Raw genomic sequence first — 12033 nt, 5'->3', positions numbered from 1 at the left:
AACGTCTTTACGATCATCATACTGAAATCACCAATTACCACCCATGGAAAATCACTAACATTATATTATGAAGTTTTGCCCACATTAGATGTCGATTTTCAATGTGAGGCTCGCCATAAACACACGTGATCCTCCATTGCTTTGAACCCTCTGCATTCAGATCAGGGCATCAATTTACCGCTCTTCCTTGTCCACAATATCCACAATGCAAGACTCATGCCAAAAAAAAAGAGCTAGACCGCACTCGTTCAATTACTATTCACTCCAACAAAAGGGTTATGACCAAGCTATGTGTGGTGAATTTCATGTGACATACTGTCATGCTTACTTTGACTTTCACGTAAATTTGACTTGGGATACTATGTTCCAAATCAACAATAGGCATTTCCCCTTTGGTTTGATGTGTCTTCAACATGCGTGATCAGAATTGATTTGGTTCTATCATGTTGCGGTTTTATAGTCGTAGTTGTGCCACATTGAACACAAACAAACATCATATAAGGAAATGTGTTGCAGGAAATTTCGAGTTTAAACTAAATGGTATCTCTCCTTTGTCCATAATCATTTTATGACTCTGGGATGGTCAAGCCTTGACAGACAAGACAAAAAAAACATAAAGAATCGAACATGGAAGTGTAACACAAAAAAACTCACACCGCTCAAGGATACACCCGGGCAGTATCGATCTTGATAAGCACCATTGCTATTCCTAGTTTAGGTCTCATCTATTATTTTTCAATACTATGGTGAGCCTCGGCCTCCACGTTTAGATATCATCTAGATTGGTCTCCACGGACGGTTGCAAATCCTTGGATTATAAGGACACATGATTTTTATCCATCTCAAATAATCGAACATATGTACATTGTCTCTTTTGTCTCTGTAGTCACGCATAAGCTGTTCGACAAGGTCCTCGTGCCGCTTACTCACCATAATTTTGACATGTATACCCTTACACGTAGGATCAACATAGTCAATGCGCCACTTGTTAAGTAAAAAGGTACATATGTTCACCTCGCAACAAAATCCAAATTATTCATTATCGCGTTCAACTTCTAAGGAGGAGCAAAAATGATTTACTTCCAATAACAATATAAAATGAGCATTGGATGTGTTTATGATTTTGTGAGGAAGGTGCATATAGGCAGATATACCCATGCTATAGTAAAACGGGAATTGTCGTCTATAAACTTGCATAAATCATGCAACATAGTTGAAACAAAAGGCGGTTTTCGCAGGTTGTTGTGCAATTGTGGATGAGCCGCCAACACAGTATCGAGGTTGTTAAAAATTCCGATCACAACTTCCACACTCGTATCTATGAACTACGCCACGTGAATGCAAACTACTATCAATCGAGCCAAACCCCAAAAAACATTGACCGCCAATATTTTTCTGGGCTGAATATTCGTCCTTATATATTTTTACTTTTTTTTGAAAATTACATTCAGACATTTTTGAATGAATATATTGTATGCACAAACATTTATTTTACAATTTAGGAACATTTGGTGAAAATATACTCACATTTATGTTCGCATACAAAGTCGTTTGTTTAAAAAACATGAGCATTTTCTACTGCTAGAAATAAAAACAGTTTTTTATATACATATAGAAAATACATGTTCTGGTAGTATTTTAATACAGAACATTGTTTTTCGAATGTCAGGATACTTATTCAAAAAATATAAAACAAAACTAAAAGGAAATTTATGCGTTAATGCGTCAAAGGGCCGGTCCAGCGAGCGAGCCCAGGTTGATGGTACCTGCCCCCCAGAGGCCAAGATCACGTCCAAGGACCGGGAGCTCCTAACCGGCGCCTTAAGCGCCGGTTCAGGAAGCTGGCACTCACACGCCGCACCTCATGGGCTGGCTCACCACGCGCTGAGGAAGGAAAAATGTCTCGCGAAAAAAACTACAGGTACAGTCACTCGAACTCACGACTTGACACTACAAGGGAGGAACCATTCCGCTAACCACTACAACAAGTAATAGCTAGTGACTACAGCGAACGCGAAATGTATAAGAACCAATAAATTAGCGCTATTTATTAGATTTCCTAATTATTTTAAAAACACTTCATCAAATTTTGAAAAAAGTTTACGAATTAAAAAAACAGTTCATTGATGTTTAAGAAAAGTTCAGTAAATTAAAAAAAAGTTCATCTATTTGAAAAAATTTCATCCTTCTTTTTTAAAAATATTTCATCGCATCTAAAAAAAGTTCAACGAATTTGAGAAAACGTTCATCCTTCTTTTTTTAAGAAAAGTTCATCGAATCTAAAAAAAGTTCAACGAAATTGAAAAAACGTTCATCCTTCTTTTTTAAGAAAAGTTCATCAAATCTAAAAAAAAATTCAACGAGTTTGAAAAAACAATCGCAATGGGACTCGAACTCCAGACATAGCGCTGCATGCTAACGAAGCTGGCCAGCTGGGATACTAATTGTGTACATCCTAAAAATGGCGTTTGTTTTTAAGTACCAACCCAAATGGTAGATCCAGGGTTTTTCAACATTTTCCATTAATTCTTGGAAAAATTGAAAATCTTAAATATGCGAACAAATGTTTCGAATATCGTACGCAAATTTTGAATATTCCTTTTCTTTTAAATGTGAACTATGTTTTTCAAAAACCAAAAAGTGAACAAGTTTCGAAAATTGAATACTTTTTTTGTACTGTGAACAATTTTTAGAAAGGGAATTTAGAATACACATTGAACATTTTCTTAGTATAGGGTGAACATTATTCAAAGAAACACTGAACATTTTTTTAAAATACGCTGAACTTTTTTTGAATGCATGCCGAACAAAATTTCTCTACATGATGAACATTTTTTTATACACACTGAACATTTTTTCAATGTATGGTGAACAATATTCAAATACACATAGAACTTTTTTTTAAATACGATGAACTCGTTTTGAATGCATGCTGAACAAAATTTCTATACACGAAGAAACATTTTTTTATACACACTGAACATTTTTTCAATGTATGGTGAACATTTTTCCTCAATACGGTGAACAAAAATTTGAAATTCGAAACTATCTTTGAAACGTGAATTTTTTTCGAAAACATGAACAAAATTTGGAATTTCAAAAAACATTTTCTGAAAAGGCAAACGAATTTCGAAAAATCTGAACATATTTTGGATATTGAAAATAGTTCATCCAATTCGAAAACAGTTCATCAAATTAAAAAAAGTTCACTGATTTTCAAAAAAGTTTATTGAATTTTAAAAAAAGTTCATCGATTTTGAAAAAAGTTCATGGAATTTGGTGAGAAAGAAAGAAAATTCATAAAATTGAAAAAAAGTTCGTCGATTTTGAAAAAGGCAGAAAAAGGAAAAAGTAAAAAGAAAAAGAAAAGGCAAAAAGAAAAAACAACAGAAAAAAGAAAAAAGAAAAACTCGTTAGAAGTAAAGAAGATAGAGGAATTATATAATCATAGAAGGTGGCTTGGCTGTGTTGGTTAGCGCATTCTGTAAAGACCACGGCGGTGCGGGTTCGATTCCTCGTCACTTCGTTTTTTGCAGCAAGTTCAGAAAACGAAAAAAATAATGAAAAGGGGCCGGCCCATCGCACCCGTGAACCTGCTGCTGGTGGGCCAGAGCTACCTCCACGTGTCGGCAGGCGCAGCGCAAGCGCTCCTCTAAAAATCTACGAATAGTGTCCCACTGAGCCGCGCGAGGCGCCCACCGGCCACCTGCACGACGGCGTGTACGTCACACGCACGTTGCGACAGCGCCACTGCTTCCTGTCCCTGGTCCACAATGCCGTGGGCGGACGCCTCCTCCGCGCGCAATTGGCAATGCCGGCTGGCCCCATGGATTTGGCCGCACGGCGAGCTAATAACCGGCTCTTGGCAAAAACAGCGGGCATGTTTCCGTTTAACGTCTCGAGTGCGCGCTATCCTCTTGTCTCATTTTTTTCATCTATTTTTTTGGGGAAGTTGTAGCCAAACCCACAACACCAGCACCAAACGAGTTAGATGGTGTTTGTTCAAAGGAACTTTTTGGTGTAGGGACTAGCTAGTCCCTAGCAAACCAAATAGGATGAGATTTTTTTGAGACTTTTTGCTAAAAGTCCTTAGAAGCACTTCCTTGAGAGTCTTTTTTAAAAAGTCTCAGGGACTAAAAAAAAAGTCCTAGGACTAAAGAAACAAACACCACCTTAGCCTCGCCTATGTAATGTCTATGCGAGACAAGGACAGATGCGATGATGGAACAAATGCTCGCTCGATCGTGCACCAACCAATGCATGGTAGCACAAAAGGGGACAGACAGAGACTGTACCGCATCGCCTTGCCACGAGCACACACGGTGTGCCATACGCTCGGCTCCAGGCGTTTTTTCACGAGAAGGTGTGTGACTCTGCATACGCTCGCGAGCTCGCTCGTTCATGTGCACGCATGATCATAGCGTGTGAAAAGCACGGCGCATGGACGTCAACAGGAAGTGCTGCTGGACGTTTCGTCGTGTAGCTGCACTGCTGACAAGTGACAACAGTGACAATATTAACCAGGCTTCGAGGCTGTTATACCTATCCGTGTGCCGGACTCCGCCACAGTGAGTATCTTTTTCTTTTTGGCATGCATCACTGTTGCTATGGCTCACATCACCCGAGTAGTAAACTCAAGGGCTCGAAATAGACAGATTCCAGGAGCTGCTGTTCCTCCAGGTCGAGGGGCCGAACTGAATCGCTGGCTGTAGGCATACATGCTCGGTCAGTCACCGTCAAACAGCGCGGCTCGCCTCGCCGATAGATACTACAGGAAACCGACGCGCATGCGTGCGATGCGATCGCACACGAACAATCGAGCAAACCCCGACCCGACCCCCCCGGAAACGCACAATCGCGTATGCATGTGCATGCACGGACGCACGAACCTCATGCATACTGTAGCAACCTCACGCGACGACAGACACGAAACGCATCGGATGAAAGGAAACCTCTGGGTACGGTGATGGAAAACGGAAGGCAAAGGTTGCCAAAGCCGGGATGGGGGAAAGGCGTGCCGCGTGCGTACCTGGTCGATGAGAGGGGTACCCGTTGTCCACGCGCAAGGCCATGTCAAGATCGCCGCGAATCGTTCACGTTCATGCGCGCGGCAGAGGCCCCGGGATGCCTGCAGCTTTTTTGGCTAGCCAAGGGAAGAAAGGAAGGGCGTGAATGGTGGAACGGGCCAACGGGGAGATCCACTGGAGGTGTTCTTAACCAGCGAGGAGAGGCCGGAGGACGAAAGCGAGGTAGGTGGCGGTACAGGTCGCGTGGGCGGAAGATATCGGTGATGTATGCGCCAAGATACGCACGATTATTTGTGCCTGCCGGTGAGATGGATGTACTACCATGCTAGAAGGAAATAAAACGAGTTGTACGACGATGGCTGCTGTTTTGCTCCCTGAGGGGCCCGAGCCTTCGGATGATTATCCACTCGTGTCTGCCATTCTTAGAGCATCTACAGCCGGACTAGCATATCCGGGCCTCAAACATTCGCGAACGCGTTTGATCGCGTTCGCGGGCATTGACCAGACATCCCTTAAATTAGCCACTTTGAATCTACTTCTCTTATATTTTATCCCCTAAATTCATACAAAGAATGTAAATCCTACGTATTATGGGGCTGTTTGGTTTTAGGCCTAGCAATGCCACACTTTGCCATATAGTGTTGTCAAACTTGCCTAAGGTTGGGTCTTTAAGGGGTTGTTTGATTCTAGGCCTAGGAGTGCCACACTTTGCCATACAATGTTGCCAAACTTGCCTAAGGTTAGTTCTTGAAAAATGAGAGCCACAAGTTGGCAAGCCTAAGGGAATCTTGCCACACTTGTTGTGTGTATGTGATGTGAGACCATAGTGTGGCTTGCCTAAGATGTGTCTTGAACCAAGCACACACCTAAGTTGGTCAAATTTGCCTAACCTTAGGTGTGGCAAGCTTTGGCAAAATTAGTCTCAAACCAAACAACCCTTAAAATAAGAGCCACAAGTTGGCAAGCCTAAGAGAATCTTGCCACACATTTTTGTGTGCATGTCATGTGAGGCCCTAGTGTGGCTTGACTAAGATTGGCTTGAACCAAACACTCACCTAAGTTGGCCAAAGTTGCCTAACCTTAAGTGTGGCAACCTTTGACAATCTTAGGGGCTATTTGGTTGGAGACTCAAATTGCCACGCCTAAGGTGAGGTGCTAGCCACACGTGTGGCTTGCCATAATGTGTGGCAAAATCAAACTGTTTGGTTGGTAGCCATGCCTTAGGATAGATGTGGCAGATTTTGTGGCGTGCGTTTGGATGGCCTCCACAAATGTTTGGCAAAAAGTTATGGTTTGCGTTTGTTTTCCTGTCACATGTGGTTAACAATCACCTTAGTGCTGGAGTGGTGAGATTACTTGCCATCTGTCTTGCAAATCAATCATACTACAACATGCTCCAGTAAATGTAAGAAGATTTTGTCACAATATAATAACCATAAGAAAAATAACATGGAGCATTTTCTATTAATCCCATCCGTGCAAAATAAGTCACAACTACAAAAATCAAGATAGAAAATAAGATAGATACGTGCAAGTTCCAGCCATCATTATAAACTCAAGTAATAGTCATAGCAATAGCACAAGTTCCAGCCAAGTTACATTAAGGTATTTCACTACATATCAAAAGATCTACTTCCCAAAAGCAAACAGCCCCGCTACGTACTACCCTATCTACTCTTCGTCGTCAGAGATGTCCACGACGAGGGTGCCGGGCGCCAGCTGGATGGGCGGGTAGGAGGGCTCCGGCTCATCCCCCTCATGCTCGACCTCATCCATGCATGCGAATATCTCCGCCTCCTCCGCGGCCTCTTGCGCCTCCATCTCCAGCCGGCGACGGCGTCTTGCCTCCGCAGCCGACTCCGACGGGAGGGAATCGAGGATGGCCTGCTCCTCCGCGGTGATTTGGGCTTCGCGCTTAGCTCGAATCTGCTCAAGGAGCTCGAGCCGGCACTCCGACATCAGAAAGGGTCACTCCTCACTAGGTGGCGTGGGTGCATGGCTACTAGGCGGACGGGTGGAGTGGAAAGTGGCGGCGGCGGACATGAGAAGGAAAATGTGGAAGGATGGTAGGGTTTTGGTGCCGCCGGTTGACTTAAATAGCCGGACAATGCACTACGTGGCCCGCTGGAGCTGCGCCACGCGGCGCCACCGGTCCGACGGAGGAGACGAGCTTCGAACCGCAGGGTTTGAGGGCGTTTTCGGCTGGGACCCCTTCGTCAGTCCGATGTGGCGGGTGTGCCCAGGCGCCCCCATATCCGTCCCATATTTGGGCTGGATATGGGGGGTGCCGGTCAACCCGGGCATTTGAGACCCGTTTGAGACGTCCGTCTGGGTCGAGAAAACGTGACCGGTCAGTGATCGAGCGGCCCGTCCAAGCGTATGAGGCGGATTTGAGATGTCCGGCTAAAGATGCTCTTATTCTAGGCATATATCCTAGCTACAAAGGATGTACATCATCCATGTACACAAGAGACAAATGCTAAGAGCAACTCCAATGCACCGACCCATTTCGTTCGTGCGTGTTCGTTTGGGTCAAAACGGACACAAAGTTCGGCCCAACGCGCCCACCCAAACGGATGTACGTTCCCTTTTCATCTGCATGCCGACTAATTTTCAGCCTAAATTTGAGCCTCATTTGCGTCGACGAACACGAAACACACGTGCAACGCCCGCCTACTCCCCCCTAGCCCGTCGGCAAGTGTTCTGGCATGACCACGGCCGAGATGGCGTGGTTGAAATCCTCCCCTTTTTTGTGTGCTGGCCGTTGGCAAGTGCGCCAGCATGAACTGTGCGGTGTTTTTTTGAGGCTGGCATGTATGTTGGCTGCTTGCGTGGTGCCGACATGAACTTTGGGCGATGACATGATCTATGGCCGCGGGTCTTTTAAAAATTATGTGCGGACATGAAATGGGTCGGGGCGTAGGGCGCAGGGCTGACCCAAACACAAAACAGGCGGACGACGAGCGCGCGGCAGACCCAACCGGATGAAAAGCGGACAAAGCGCGTGTCTGTTTGAGTCGACGCGTTGGAGTTGCTCTAAGCTCATCTCAACGCTCAAATTTGCTCCGGCATCCGTCCGCGGACATAAGGTTGTTAGAATCGCGATTCTGTTATACGATTATACGACTTTACGATCCAAACTAACCCCTATGATTCTATGATTTTAATTCATAGAATCTGTATTTCTACGATCCTGATAGTGAAGATTCTATGATTTGCGATCCTACCATCGGAGCTCCGAGCCGATTCAAAATCGCGATTCTGACAACCTCAAGGTGGGCCAGTCCGCGGACACAGTTATGGAAGCTAACCATCCAACATTGTCCGCATATTTCAACCACTATTTGAACTAACCGGAGGAAATTCATGAACATGACGGATTTCATCAAAATTTGGATAGAAAATAGTATAAATCATTCATACATAGCATGCAAAAAAGTCTAGTACATCAATAGTTCAAATTCAACGAGATTAAACGAATGTTCAACAAGTTTTTCACGAACGAATCATGTCGTCTCACACATATTGTCCTTGCAGCTTCATCCAACAGTGTGTGTACCTAAATGACCGTCCTCTATTCTATGGTAAGCAAGGAGGGAGAAGGGGCGGATTGAAAGAAAATGAGAGCGGAAGGAGGGATTCAGTGAGCCGGGGTGTCAGAGTCCTACGTGGCTGGTGTCCGGACTTCGAGAAAGTCCTTCAACTTTCTGTTCATTTTGCAGAAAAAAGTGCGTCCGAATAGCTAGCAGGACAGATATAACCTCGTATTAGATGACACAATACGTCTGAATCGTGCAGTCTGCATGGACAGTTTAGGGGCTGTTTGGTTCCCAGCCACAGTTTGCCAAACCAAAATTTGGCAGCCACAGTTTGCCAAGCATGTGTTTGGTTTTTGCACATTTTATTGCCCCTATGACCACTTGTCAAAGAGACAATTTTTTTTACCAACTTTTGCCAAAGTTTGGCATCCAATTTCTTAGCCACATTTGTGTTGCTTGCCATACTTGTGTGGCTAGCCACATTTTGACGGCCACACTAGTCTCCAACCAAACAGACTTTTAGTATCAGCGTTGGAGATGCACAAAATAATGAGATCCAAGCTAGCTGACATGATGATCTGAAATATTGGAGTGACCAAACAACATGACACAGAGAGCAGGCCAAACTTGTGCGTACGCAGTGCCCGTACGGATCATGTAGTAAATTGGTACCCTCTCGGCATTTAGATTTCAGAGTGACATGTTGGTATTTTAATCGACTAAAAGCTATGCCGCGTATAGCGATAAAAATGATCGTTGTGGAGGATTTGAGCGCCGTTAGTGATAGGTTGTTGCTAGAAATTCTGCTGGAGAAGTCATCAGTGTTAATGAAGTTGAGCTTCGGGCTTGGCTCGTTAGATTTTATATATGTATTACTCTTCACAAGTCTATCATTTGAAAACCGAATGTGCTTTTGTGGTTTTTTTTCTCGCAAATGAAAAACCTTAACAAGTCCACTTTCGTTGATCTCAAGGAGGCGGGTATCTCTAGGCTGCTTCAGAATGTCAAATTTTCAAAAACTGCCAATTGTGTGACGCGCGAGATTGCAAAGTATAGTTTTGACAGTAAGTCTGATGGTGTTTTTCTTAATAATAAGGAATTGTAGTAACTTTTAAATTAATTAATATATGAGGTGTTTTTTAAAAAAAAATTGATTGTGAAAGGGACTACTGGTACATTTGTTCCTTCTTTGTGAAACAGTAAGGAACTGCAGACTGGTACGGGTTTTGATGGGCCGTGGGAAGATATCCTGTGATACCAAGCATCACATGATACCATGATACCACATTTAAAAACTCAAAATTTGTGCTTCAATTTTTTTTGAAAAAGATTGTCGATGTTCATAAGACATCTGTCTACCATCCCTAAAAATATCAAATTCAAATTCGGAATATACAAAGACAAATGTAAAGTGAATAGTGCCATCTTTGCTTTTGTCTTTTGTGACACTATTCATGCAGTATTTGTCTTTTTTATTCCTCAATGTGTGTTTTGATTTTAGATCTGAATTTTTTAGAGTTAGTAGACATGTGTCTTGTGTACACTCATGATTTTTTTTGAAATTTTTTGAAACGCAAAATTTGAGTTTTGAAACATGGTATCACAGGATATTTTCCCGATGGGCTGTAGAGCTCTCTGCTGCCATCAGTGAGCCGATTTGGATGATACGGTGGCCGGGTTTTAGTGAACTATAAGGACAATGGGCATCAGTAAATTGATATTCTTAGCGGACACTGTGCATTACTACATCGGCATTCTAAGCAGTTCTTTTTCATTTTCTGTCAGGATGTTGTCAAAAATCGAATCATAGAATGTGCGATGGACGCCAAGATAACATGTCCGTGTAATTATCCTTGTCTGCATTTTCTTTTGGGAGTCCTTTGTCCTTTTAAAAAAGCTTCTGTTCTTTCTAACATCCCATCGACCGGCTGGTCACTGCATTTTCTTTTGGGAGTCCTTTGTCCTTTTAAAAAAGCCTCTATTCTTTCTAATATCCCATCGACCGACTGGTCATCGCGCGAGCGTTCAATAGGGTCTCAGTCAACCGTACGATTGCATCGCCTTCCTTCCACCTTCTTCTCTTCTTTCCGCGCAAAATCAACGGCATGCGCATAGCAGCGGGCGCCGCAGCCACCGCCCCCCTCGCTGCACGTCCTCCGGCTACCGGACAACGCCCCCTCGCATGGACGTCCTCCCTCCACCGTCCGCGCCGCTGGATGCGCTCATCGCCCTCGCCCCCATTGGTCATGGCCTCGTCTTCATCCTCGTCACCGTACTCCGGCTGAAGCTTTTGAAAAGCCGATTGTACCAAACGAATTGGCCACATCCAGCAAAAAACTAAAGCAACAAAAGAACTTCGATACTCGGTTGAAGCGGAAAAAATTGCCAGTTTCAACAAATGGTACCAAAATTTGAGGCTGGTTCGAGCAAAATCAAAACAAAGGTGGCAGCAAAAATTGGGACTGGTTCCAGTAAAAAAGAATATTGTTCCAGCAAAAAATCCACCTCGCGACTTTCCAGCAAAAAGTTACCCCTGCTTGGATCATCCTCAACTGCTGGTTCTAGCAAATCCCCAGCCATTGCCGGAGGTGGTGGTTGCCGCCCTCGCCGGTTGCAGCACTGGGATGGCCGGGTTGTAGCAAAAATGGTCGAAGCCACTGCCCAGGATAGCTGCTTCCTGTCACAGGGTGCAGCTGCTGGCTGGCTGGTTCCAGCACTTTTCTAGCCGGCTGCGGCAAAACTAGATGCTGGTTCCAGCATGCCATTCGTGTCCATCTTCGGTGAGAGATGGTCGTCGAGAATCAGGGGATTCAGGGCCGAGCGTTGGCCATCGGAGAGAGAAAGGAAAGGAGGACGGGAGGGGGAAGGGTCACCACGGCGCTGCCAGTGGTTCGGGATGGGAATCGGAGCTGCGACGATGTCGATGGTGTGGGGTGGGGATCGAAGCTGCGGTGAGCTTGCGCTTGGCTGGATGCGATGCACTTGATGTAGGCATTGGGTAGCGAAGAAAAGGGGATAGGGAGAATTCAACACGTGGTGGCCCCAGGGCACGTGTGATGGACATGGCTGCTCGCACGGGCTGTGAGGCGCACGATCGAAGGGGATAGCATGTTGGGAAACGTAGTAGAAAACAAAAAAAATTCACACCTACGATCACCCAAGATCAATATGAAGATGCATAATGGGTTGGCATCACGATCGTTACCATCACCGAGTTGCAACGAAAGAAGAACATGTCGGTGTAGATCTTACTTGGAGTCCCTCGAATCTTCGATGAACAATTCCTCATACCGCCCACGAACAGCCCCTCAAACCGAAGACCGAAAGCATGACCTCTTTAGTTAGTTGCAAGCGTGCAACCTTCATGATCCGGCAGCGCTTCGCCGTCCAGAGCTAATCGTCGCCGGAGAATTAGAGGAAGGATATTAATTAGAACCAAAATGGGCTTGTAATTATGAGGACAAGAG

This window comes from Triticum dicoccoides, chromosome 2B, assembly GCF_002162155.2.
Source record: "Triticum dicoccoides isolate Atlit2015 ecotype Zavitan chromosome 2B, WEW_v2.0, whole genome shotgun sequence".
Taxonomy (NCBI): Eukaryota; Viridiplantae; Streptophyta; class Magnoliopsida; order Poales; family Poaceae; genus Triticum; species Triticum dicoccoides.
This window is presented reverse-complemented; position numbering follows the sequence as displayed.